At 42.4% G+C, this 11,690-nt stretch overlaps 1 long non-coding RNA gene across 1 annotated transcript; it reads right to left on the bottom strand.

Annotated features, from left to right (window-relative positions):
- Positions 1-2,818: 2,818 nt before the first annotated feature.
- Positions 2,819-11,424, bottom strand: LOC138825112 (uncharacterized). Its single transcript, XR_011371343.1, has 3 exons — positions 11,326-11,424; positions 6,710-6,897; positions 2,819-3,202 (listed from the first exon to the last, which is right to left on the bottom strand). It is a non-coding gene; the product is annotated as an uncharacterized lncRNA (long non-coding RNA).
- Between the last annotated feature and the right edge of the window lie 266 nt (positions 11,425-11,690).

The raw sequence follows: 11,690 nt of genomic DNA, 5'->3' as shown, positions 1-11,690 counted from the left end.
AAATTAAGTAAGTGACTTCCAATTCTTTTATTTGTTTGTTTTTCTTACTTAACTCTGTTCCTCTTTCCTGTATATAACGTGGTCCATTGCTTATGCCTGCTCCTGGTAGGTGTACTAGGTCCACTGTATTGTTTTATAGTGTACATGCTCTATCTGGAATCTGCCCATTCACCATTTGGACTGCCTGACATGATGCTGAGACAAATGTCTTTTACTGTCTTCTGATTGACCTAGATGAGTTTTTCTTTGGGAAGGAACCTAGATGTGGGGTAGAGTATAGACCAGTGAACTTCCTAAGACCATGTTCCCTGAGGACTAAGATCATATAACTTGTCTTCCCATAAATGTTAAACAGTTGCTTCAGATATACCAGCTTTCAGCCTGGCTCTAGAATTTTATAGTGATACCATTCAGAGAAGAGAGAAAAAGGCTGGGATTTTATTGTTAAATCCTATATTTTATTTGTTTGAAAATTACCATAATAAAAGGGAGTTTTAAAAAGGAAATTTATCAGGCTGCTAAAGCATTCAGAAGTTTCCATTGTCCAGGATATGGCTGTGCGGTTCCCTTCCATTCTGTGTCCTGGGTAGAAAGCGCAGGTCACCCTTCTTCTGGCTGCACTGGGGACACTTCCGGTGGGCTGGGGTGGGGAGCAGTAGATGGAGAGGCCCCACTTGCTATTGTTTGCTGGAGGAATGAGAAACTACAGGTTCTTCTGCCCAGTGTGACTTGATTTAGAATGGGGCAGAGGCTGATCTTTTTCCTGCCCTCCAGTACTGTCAAGTCCTTCCCAGGTGATAACCAAAACAGATCCCTTCACACCCACAACCCAGCCTGGTGGCAGGGGCACTGAGGTCACAGTCTGGGCACATGCACATGTGATTATCTGTACCCTTTATCAAAATCCCAGGTGGCAGGAAGCAGCATGACCACAGTGGATTCTTAACTGCCACTCTGAGCATGCTTCCCTTGTCCTACTTAACCCTCACCAGGGTGTGGCAGTTGCTGAAACCTTGAGTGGTAGAACAGGCAGCCTCTTCAGGGAATGGACTCAAACAGCAGACTGATATAGACTTAATGTGTTTTCTCCCTCCAGTTGTACCGCTAGCCTTTCCCCCACAGTTCCACAAGTATGATATTCATTCATCTAACATGTTTTCAAGAGCCTCAGACATGCCAGGCTCTGGGGGGCAACAGGCAGCAGGTGCAGCAGTGGTAAGAGGAAAATAAAACTGATGGGTGGGAGCTGAGGGTTGAGAGTGGGGGATTTTCTAGATAGGTTGACTAAGCGAGTATCAGAGAGAGGCCAAAAAGCAGGTGTGACATTGGTAGGGAGTGGGCAGGCGGGGGAAAAGGGTCATCTTTCACATGTTGCTGAGTGTTCAAGAGTGACTTTAGCCAGACATGCTATAATCCTGGCTACTCTGGAGGCAGCGATTGGGAGAAGCATGTTTTAAGGCCAGTGTGGGCAAAAAACTAGCAAAACCTTCATCTCAGCAATTTAGGCATGGTGGTTTGTCTGTAACCCCAGCTAGGGGGAGACATAGGTGGAAGAATAGTGGTCTAAGGCAAGCCTAAGCCAAAAATACAAGACTATTTGAGAAATAAAGCAAAAAAGGTTTTGTGAGGGCTGGGATATAGCTTGGTGGCAATAACAAAAAAAAAAGGTTTTCTTTTTAAAGGTTTGTAAGTGTGGCTCAAATGGCAGAGCACTTGCCTAGCAATTACAAGGCCCTGAGTCCAAATTAAATTTAGGATGCTATTATATAGAGGTCACCAATGAATAATGGTGAAGGAGATTTGGAGGATTAGAATAGGTTAAAGAGGGACTGGAAGAAAAGAAGCAAGATGAACAGCAGTGCTTTGGGTGCTTGATTGTAAATGAGGCTAGAGGTGTAGGTGAGATTGAGAGCATAGGTGTAAGGTGGGGAATGGCTCATGTGCACTGATTCCTTAGACAGGGCAATGTGTTTAATGGAACATCTTGTAAATGCCCCTCTTACATGCTTTAGCAAGTATTAAATGACCTTAATTGTGAAAAGTAGGGCCCTAGAGACCTGTTTCAGTGTTCTTCCTTCTTCTGTCAAGGAAAATGTGTTTTAATCTTCTACCTATAATCTTCCTCTCATTATAACACTGGTTCTGGACTTTGGGACTGTAAGCCTCTAGACCTTTTGGACAATCTAAATCTGTGGACCCATACCCCTAAAAAGACATATGTGACTGAGAACTTGACAGTATTTCTGGAGGTTGATCCTGAGTCCATCTCCGGAGGATCCAGGTCAAGAAGCCTGGTATTCATTGCATCACTAGTTAGCTGCTGAAGGCTTTGAAAAGCAAGAAAGAATGAAAGCTCTCTGGCTATTTGTTTCCTCCTCCCTAATGGCTCATTAGTTCACCAAGAGTAAAAGTTATATTTAATGTTTAGACATATTTCATTATCACTTAATAGGTAGAATAAGTATTAATGGACAGACTGACTGAGTTGTTTATCCTACCTGAATGTGGTTACTAGCTACAGTTTCTAGTGGTGCATGCCCTGAGTGATTGACTGTTTGTGCCCCACCTCTAACTCACGTCACAGCCTTGATCCCCAGTGGGACCTTTGGGAGGTAATTGGCTTTAGATATTCTGGTTATGGTGGAGTACCCATAATGGATTGTGCCCTCAAAAGAAGAAATGATAAAAAAAAAAAAGAAGAAATGATAGCACTTTGCACCGATTAAGGACACAGCAGGAAGGCAGTTGTCTGTGTTAGGTTTTTAAAGAGATAGCCGAGTAAGAACAGCACCAGCACTCACGTGGTATTCAGGTAAGGGGTAGGTTTATTCAGTAGACCTGCTGGGACCAGGCAAGGTTGGCACTCCACGTGGCTGGGAAAGGCCTGGGAATGAGAGAGAGCTGGGAAAGAGAGGAAAGAGCTAGAAAAGAGCAGAGAGAACAGAGAGAGAGCAGAGAGAGCTAGAAAAGAGCAGAGAGAGAGCAGAGAGGAACAGAGAGAGCAAGTCTGGGCCTGGGCTAGCCCTTATTTAGGGTATGGGCGGAGAAAGGTGTGGCCAAATCAAATTCAGATGTGACCTCAGCGGATGCAGATGTGACCTCTTCCAGGTGTCCCAGTTGCCTAGGTAACGCAGGTACTGGGTGGATACTTTGCTGCGAGGAGAGTGGAGTCTGCTAGCCATCCAGGAGCGGACCTTACAGTCTGCAAATCAGAAAGAAGATACCACATTTGCCTGCATTTTGGTCTTAGACTTCTCTACCTCCAGGCTGTAAGATGAAAATGTTTTTAAAACAATCTATCTGCAGCCCAAACTGACCAAGATACCTTGGTTCATAATTATTAACAGGACCGAGGAACCTCAACTATTCCTCCTTTTTAACTCTGGTCCTTTGAAAGAATAATTGTATTTCCTGTAACACTTTGTGTTAGTTTTTTCTATTGTTGCTGTAAAAAATGACCACAAATTCAACAGCACATATGTTTTCTTACATTTTGGAGATAAAAAGCCTAAAATAGGTACAGTGGTCCATATGCGTAAATCTAGCTACTCGGGAAGCTAAGATTGGGAGGATCACAACCTGAGACCATTCTAGATGCTAGGTAGATAGGTAAGTAGGTGGATACAAGAGAGAGAGAGAGATTCTCCTCCCGTTTTAAGAGTTTTAATTGGGGTTGGGAAGGTGGCTCAGTGGTAGAGTGCTTACCTTACATGCATGAGGCCCTGGGTTTGATTCTTCAGCACCACACAAGCAGAAAAAGCCGGAAGTGGGGCTGGGCTGACTCTCAAGTGGTAGAGCGCTAGCCTTCAGCTGAAGAGCTGAGGGACAGCGCCCAGGCCCAGCGTTCAGGCCCCACGACCGACCAAAAAAATTTTTTTAATTTATCTGCATAGTCCTTTTTTCTATGTAAGGAGACATGTATAGATTTTGGATATTGGGATATGGACAGTTTGGAAGGAGGGCTTTATTCTGCCTATCACACATTGGTTTAGCTATGTATACACATGGTCTAATTTCATGGTTAGGTTGGTAAAAAATATTCCTGTTTTACAGAGGACAAAATGGAAGGTCAGGATGGTGAAGTGAGTGACTGTCCTTTGGCTTTATTATTCATGACCAGAGAGACAGCACTTGAACACTAGAATTCTGAACTCATTTGTGTGCCATAGTGTTCTATCTGGATACTTATGTTTTAAATTGTTTCCATGCATTTCAGTAAGTGGCATTTGTTGATATTTATGTTCTTTAAGCCAATATTCTGAGAAGTTTATGTGCTGACTTGAAATAGGGAAATATCAAAATCAATGTAAAACTAGTCTTCGTGTGAATGCGGGGAAGACATTTCAAGCATATGTAGTTCTCTTACTTCATAAGCATGTGCTTGTAAGGTCCAGTACAGAGGCTACTTTGGCTTAATGTTTTGTCTACTGACAAATGCTTAATTGATGTCACTCATATCACAAACATTGTGCTTTCTGAGCAGATTACTTATCATTCAGAATCCCTTGACCTTGGATCATTTAAAAACTTTCAAGGTGACCTCAGGGTCCTGCTTCCATGTTAGCTTTCCACCCTCCTTGCTCCCATTTTTACCTACTAGATTCATGTCATCTGAGCCAGAGTGGGGGGAAAGCAATAAAGCAGTATACTTCACCTTAGTAGAGCCTATGCACTATTTTGGGAGCATAGAGTTCATGATCCTTCTTCTTTGTGCTTTGTGTACAGAGAGTCTCCAGGAAATTCCTTTGGACCTTTGAGTCAGTACCTTGTAGCTCTATAGGGTCTTTGCATTTTTTTCTCAGTGATCATCTTAGTTGTAGGTGACAGAAAAGCAAGGCTGAAGCATGGGGGCCTTTTTGCTTCCGCATAGTTCCCTTTGATAGGTTGATCGCTGCCCTGCTGTTGAGCTTTGAAAGCAACTCCAGACTACTCTTTTTTTGGCTTCTTCTTCTTCTTCTTTTTTAGATGCCATTTCAGGCCACAGTTGTGTCCTACAGGACTGTGTCATCTGAGTTCTTGCCTCTACTTCAGTGTTGGAGGTACAACTGTGCAGAGGTTGCTCTGATGTAGAAGAGGCCAGTCTAGATCCAAGCACAAAGCCAAACCTGCAGTGTTGCTGTGTGCCAGGGCCCAAGCTTGAGCTGATAGTTTCTGTGAAATTAATATTGCAGCATGTGCTCTGCAACCTGGGATTGTATATAGTGGGAGCTGTGGACCTCCAGAGACATAAAGGCCGGCATTAATCTTTGACATTAATCTTTGTTTAGTTGTAACATACAGGCCAATCGTTTTATTCCATAAGAGCAGTTGCTTGAATATGAGTGCAGTTGTCCAATTGCTAGTGAATCAGATACTATGCTTAACATAATCTAATAAAGTATTCAAGCATATTCTTTTTCATCAGTGAAAAATTCCAATCAGCTAGTGGGAACTCACAAATGAACTAGTAGTTCTATGTAGTTGTCTTTGTCCCTTTTCTTTTCTAATGCTCCTTTGTTCCTCCAAACTGACATACACACCTGCATGTGTGCGCATGCGTGCACAATATAAAAAAAAGGTCTACATAAAGATTAGGTTTTTTAACTATATTAATAAAGATCCAAGGACTTGGAATACATTTTATATACAGTGGAGAAGCAAGTGTACTGCAGGGCAATTCCTAAGCCAATCCTGTTTCTTTGGGGAATTCTCTTGGGGGGAACCTGCTACGAATGAGGCTCAACCTGCAAGGTGGGTATTCTGCTCCAGCATTTGCCCCACCCTCCCAACTGGGAGAAATGATACTGCTTTCTATTGTAATGAAGAAACAGTCTACAGATATTACAGATCTGATAACTGCATTTTTTGCTCAGAGACCAGTTTTTATTGTTGCCTTGGGTACTTTGTTTTAATTTTTTGAGATGAGCTAGCCATTGGCCCTACTCTTTGCTGCTGATTTTATATGGCATACGCTGGGGAATTGAGCTCATTCTTAAGAGGATTCTCAGACATGGCCCAGACACCAGCACTTGTGAGTTGTGAGTTATGGGGTCCAAAGAGCATAGGTGTGTGGTATGTTGGGGACTGACGTGGGAGGTGGGACGGTCAGGTGAGAGAAGAATGTGGTATCCAGCTGAATAACTGAGCACTTCTGGCCACGCATGTCTATCCTGATTGCCTATCTGTAGGTAATCCCTAATGGCTAAGAACTAGAAGAAATTCTGGCTGGAGATTTGCATACAGTCTTTCTCCTTTAACAGATGTTCTATTCTTTAAATAAGATACCTCCAAAACGCAAGTCAACTGTTCCCCCTGAAGACTTTACAACATACTTTTTGGTGGTAGTTGGAAACCCCTAAACCTGCCTGATCATGGTAGCCAGGTGACAAGGAACTATAAATCAACATTGGGAACTTGATTGACACACTTCCACCTTCTTTTCTAAAATTTTTTAAATTATCTTTAAGTGGTTGCACAAAGAAGTTCCCATTCTACAAAACAGTATATGAGTACAAAGTGTCTGACAACATTGTCACCCATTGTTCCTAACCCACCCCTTCTCTCACTTTTCTTTTCTTCTTCTTCTTTTTTAATCATTTCCATCTTCTTAAACCTGCTTAGGCTCATGCCATCAGATCATCCTGCCCTTGTCCCTACCTCTCATTCTCTCCCTCCTAAGGAACCCCTTGTCCCTGGAAGAAATGGGTTAGAATGTCAAAACGAAAATTACCAATGAGTTGCTTGAGCTCCTGCTGCTGACAGATGCTTTTCTTGTTCTTCACACTGCTGGAATGCTGGACTTGCAGCCTGGACTTGCCATGCAGCAGGGCAGGTTTGAGTAATGGGACTCTTCAGTGCACATGAAGGGTGTATTCCTTCCCTTTGTTCCCAGCTGAAGCAGCTCCCATCGAGCCTGTTCTGGTTTACAGCAAATAAACAGGAATAACTTTATTGGGCATGTGATTGAGTCTGCTCAAGTATGTGTTTTTCTTTTTTTTTTTTTTGGGTCCGGTCGTGGGGCCTGAATTCTGGGCCTGGGTGCTATCCCTCAGCTCTTCAGCTCAAGGCTAGCACTCTACCACTTGAGCCATAGCGCCACTTCTGGCTTTTTTCTTTTTGCTTATGTGGTGCTGAGGAATTGAACCCAGGGCCTCTGGCATGCAAGGCAAGCACTCTACCACTGAGCCACCTTCCCAGCCCCAAGTATGTGTTTTTCATATATTCATTGGTTCTAAGCCATACGCATCTTAGAATTTAACAGCTCAAAAATCTGGATGCAAATGGGCACTGGTGGCTCATACCTGTAATCCTAACTACTCAGGAGGCTGTGATCTTGAGGATCATGGTTTGAAGCCAGCCTAGGCAGGAAAAGTCCATGTGCCTTCTTATCTCCAATTAATTAGCCACTAAAAAAGCCAGAAATGGGACTGTGGCTCAAGTTGTAGAGCACCAAGATTGAGCACAAAAGCTCAGGGACCTTGCCCAGGCCCTGGACTGGCACACAAACTAACACAAAATAGGATGTGCTGCACACAATCACATCTTAAAGTTATTATTAGTAGGTATTTCCCTCCTTTCTCTAAGGTTCATAATGAAGGTTCATAATGGTGCTTCTTACAAGTGATGGCATTTTAGAGTCCAGAGATAGTTTTTCACTTTTTATGTGAAGATACTGGAAATTTCCCTGAATAAACAGATTTACCATCAAGGCTCACTGATTCAAGCAGTATTGATGCAGCCAGTAAGAGGGTCACCCCACATTTTATATGACCGTACCCATTTGTGAATTCATCTTTGGGCTTTAAAGCATTTCTAGGCTAGACAGAGCACTACACAGATACTACTCTACTACATAACATGTGCAAGTCTACTAGAATGACAATACTTTTTTTGTTTTGTTTTTCTGACTCCAGGATTGGCTCCTGGAGTCAGGATCGATTCTTTCAGACCAGGCAGTACAGGATCCACAAACAGCAAAAATAGGTCGGGGGTGGAATCTAGTTTGTTTATAGAGAATGGAGATTGCTCCTGAAAGATTCTGCATAGTAGATAAAAATTTGGAATCCCAACCCCCAAAGGAAGAAAATAACTAAACACAGTATGTTAGATTATCAATATGGAACACAGACATTAAAAATGTGAATTATTGTTGCTCCAAGGAAGTATGTATACTGAAAAAGCAGAACACTGAAGCAGATGAAATTTTGAGATGATAGTGGCTAGAACACATGTCTATCTCTTTGATTCCCAATGCCAACTATTTACTTCTTTTTTTTTTTCTTTTTGGGTCCGGTCCTGGGGCCTGAACTCTGGGCCTGGGCGCTGTCCCTCAGCTCTTCAGCTCAAGGCTAGCGCTCTACCACTTGAGCCACAGCGCTACTTCCGGCTTTTTTCTTTTTGCTTATGTGGTGCTGAGGAATCAAACCCAGGGCTCAGGCATGCAAGGCAAGCGCTCTACCACGGAGCCACCTTCCCAGCCCTATTTACTTCTTTTGAGTTAAGCAGAGGACAGGCAGGCAGGCAGGGCCCAGAGAGAGTTACTCCAGAGCCAGGTAGGTGCTGGTGGCTGATGCCTATAATTCTACCTACTCAAGAGGCTGAGGTCTGAGGGTTGCAATTCAAAGCTAGCCCAGGCAGGAAAGTCTGAGACTTATCTCCAATTAAGCAGTAAAGAGCTGGAAGTGGAGCTTTGATTCAAGTAGTAGCCTTGAATGAAAAAGCTAAGGGATAGCACTCAGGCCCCAGGATCAATGTGTGTGTGTACGCATGCTTGCACACACGCACACACACACACACAGAATGCTAAGAGAAGCTATGGAGAAGAGATACTTGAAATATAAGGAGCTGGGGTACCAGAGGAAGAAAAAGTTAGAGGGAAGGTATCAGACAAAGATAGTCTAGGACTAGGTTATAATGTAGTAATAACACCCCAAAGCTCAAGAGCTTAACTCAGTGCATTTTCCCCATGTTACAGGGGTGACTGCCTACTCTTGACAGTTGTCACTCAGGAATCCAAACTAACAAAAGCTTTTTCTCACCACTTGCTTCCCTAATCACTTGCAGCATTGCAAGTGTAGCCTGGTGACTCACAGCACTGGCTTCTGCTCACATTTAATTGGCTAAAAGCAAATCCCAAATCCATCCTTAACTTCAAAGAGCAAGCAAGCACAGTTGTACTATATACTAGTAGAAGAAAAGCTAGAAATAATTGGTAACAATCATGACAGCATTAGGAGAAATATCAAAACATAAAATGTCTCTAAAGAGGAAGAAGACCTGAGTCTGCATACTGAAAGGTAAAAGTCATCTCTAAGCATATCCTGGTGATATTTCTGAACATTTAGAATGAAGAGAAATATCAGGTTCTCGTGCCAAACAAGTAAATCATTTACAAAGAAAAATAAATCACATTGAACCCAGTTTTCCTATATGTTACCCCAAGAATCTAGAAGATGGTGAAATTTCATCTATGGTCCCCTAAGGATAAAAGAAATGCAAAAAGCAAGGCATCTATATGGCTTTGAGTAGAAGAAAGGTACTTCAGTGTATGTAAGGATTCGAAGTGTGATCTCTCTGACAACTGTTTTTACATTAGCTAGCACCTACTTTCTGCCCACGTCTTCACAACAAGCTCACATCTTGACACAGTCCAGTGTTTCATTAAGAAAATTTCCAGTATTCGCAAAAGTCAAGAGAGTTTGTGTGTTTCAACTCAGCTATCTTTAAAAGCTTCAGCAGTTCAATATTTGTTTCCAGGTTGTTTTTTCTTGGTGAGGATGTTCAGTGAAGCCTCTCTTCTGAAGTTTTTGTTTGATGAATATCACATAGACATGCATATATATAATCTAAACAATCGCCTAGATATAGAACATTTTCATCACCTTAGGAAGTTCTCACGTCACCTCCTTAGTCAATTTGTGCTTCCGATCCCAGCTCCTAGAGACTCTTTTCTGATTTTTCCTACAGTCTATTTGTTTTGCCTTTCCAAGGACTTCCTCTAATTGGAATCCTGCAGTGTGTTCTTTGTGTCCATTTGGTATGCATTTAATGTTCATCCATGTTGCACATGTCCCTAGCTCATTGCCTTTTACTGCTGATTGATTTTATATTCTATGAATGTACCAGTTTCTTTGTCCACCCTGTTAATGGACATTTGGGCTGTTGCCAATTTTTGCTTGCTATAAATAAAGCCATGATAAACAGTCTCGTAAATGTCTACTTGTAAACATGTGTTTTCATTGAAGGGGGTGGCGATAAATATATAGATGAGAAATTGCTTCGGTCATAGGCTAGGTATGATGGTTTTATATGGAACTAACTTGACCTTCTCCCAAATTATGTGAGTTACTTTACAGTTCTGCACTCTCACCAACCCTTGATATTGCCAGTCTTTCACATGTTATTGTTTGGTGTTTTAATGTATAAAGATATTAGTCAGAATTCTTAAAGAAACAAACTCCCGACTAAGATATGACTCAAGTGGTAGATCACCAGCTGGGAGAGAAAAAGCGTAGTGAAGACCATGAGAGGCACCTGAGTTCAAGCCAGAGTACCACCACAAAGAAAAAGAAAAGAAACAAAACTCCATGCATGTATATAAATGTGTTGTAGTTGATTGTAAGGAATTAACACACGTGATTATGGAGGCTGAGAAATCCCACAATGTGTGATAGGAAAGCCAGCGAAATATTAACCACAGTCCGAGTGAAAGCCTGATTAGGATTGATAATAGCATTTTTCTTATTTCAAGGGTAGGAGAAGTCTAGTCTCGGAGTTCAAGCACCAGAGGAAGAATGAAATCTCACTTAGCCTACCTACTTTGGGGAGGGCAGTGTGCTTTGTATGGAATACTAATCCTGGTGGTAATTTTTCTGGAAACACCCTTACAGACACACCCAGAAAAGTATTTAACCAAATAACCTATGATTCCTATCACCCAGTCATAGAACTGCAGGGGCCTTGTCCAAAAAAGAGGTTTTAAAGAAGTTAAAAACCAGAGCTCCTAGACTTTAACCTGGTCCAGAATATTCTCCAGGAGACACTGACTCATACCTTAGATTAGCAGTTGGTAAATTGTATATTGATTTTTAGTTGAGAGAGTCAGATAAGGTAGACAGAATATACCCGTGTCTTTGTGAGTGAAGACTATGATACCTGCAGCACAGAAATGTCGGACTCTGTTAACTCTTAAGACTATTTATAATAAATTCCATGTAGTAAATTCATTGAGTCAACTGGGAACTGACTGGTAGGGATGGAACCACGGTGGTGCTCACCAGACTCCTGGCTACATCACTTTTCTCCCCCTAGACTGGAGGCCCCACCTAGGTGGGAGGTTCCCTTTACCTGGTTACTTCTTTTGATTCCTCCACCTTTAGGTGATCCCAGAGACAGCAGAACTGGGGCAGCCGTTAAAATAGCGCACATTAGCATTGGGAGGGAGGGAAAGGGAGAGCCAGGAGAGAAACTGGAGCAACAGGAAGCTTGTACATGGTCCTGCCCAGGAAATCAGGTCTTAAAGGAGAAGTCTTGCAGTTTTAGCAATTGAGGCATGCATCTGTCCCCAGAGTATGAAAACTCTTAACTTACATTGATAAATGGTGTAGTGGATTGGGAGGGTTCTTATAACTCGATTGCCCCCACCTTCCTGACCTTGTGAGTGGTCCTCTTTGACCTGGACCTGAAAGGTGTCACTGGTAGTGGGTGCAGGC

This window comes from Dipodomys merriami, unplaced genomic scaffold (genome assembly GCF_024711535.1).
Source record: "Dipodomys merriami isolate MVZ:Mamm:240054 unplaced genomic scaffold, mDipMer1.0.p SCAF_134, whole genome shotgun sequence".
Lineage (NCBI taxonomy): Eukaryota > Metazoa > Chordata > Mammalia > Rodentia > Heteromyidae > Dipodomys > Dipodomys merriami.
Note: the sequence above shows the minus strand (reverse complement) of the source record. Positions and strands in the feature narration are given on the sequence as shown.